The sequence below is a fragment of the Cariama cristata genome, unplaced genomic scaffold (genome assembly GCF_000690535.1).
Source record: "Cariama cristata isolate BGI_N322 unplaced genomic scaffold, ASM69053v1 scaffold24239, whole genome shotgun sequence".
Lineage (NCBI taxonomy): Eukaryota > Metazoa > Chordata > Aves > Cariamiformes > Cariamidae > Cariama > Cariama cristata.
The window spans coordinates 7,121-7,407 of NW_009636652.1; the positions used below are offsets into that span (position 1 = coordinate 7,121).

The 287-nt window shown below is 70.4% G+C and overlaps 1 protein-coding gene across 1 annotated transcript in view; it reads right to left on the minus strand.

The window, feature by feature from the left end:
- LOC104167682 (prominin-1-A-like) overlaps nt 1–287 on the minus strand; it is a 10,049-nt gene that overhangs the window by 758 nt on the left and 9,004 nt on the right.

Sequence of the window (287 nt, forward strand, 5' to 3'; positions counted from 1 at the left end):
GCAGCACCCCCCGAGTCCCCAGCCAGCTCAGCCAACAGCTGCAGGGGGAAGTGAAAGGCGCCGGGGACACCGGTGGGGCCCCCGGTCACCCTGCGGGCAGGGCACAGCCCGGCTCAGCACCGCATCCTGCACACGCCAGGTACAACCCCAGCACGGGTCCTGGCAGAGCTGGGGCACAGGGTGAGGAGGAGTGGGGCAGGTAAGGGGAGGAAGCCTGGCTGGGACCACAGTGGGGACGAGGGTGCTGCAAACCCCAGCTCTCCCAGGCAGCTGCGACCCTGGAGCAG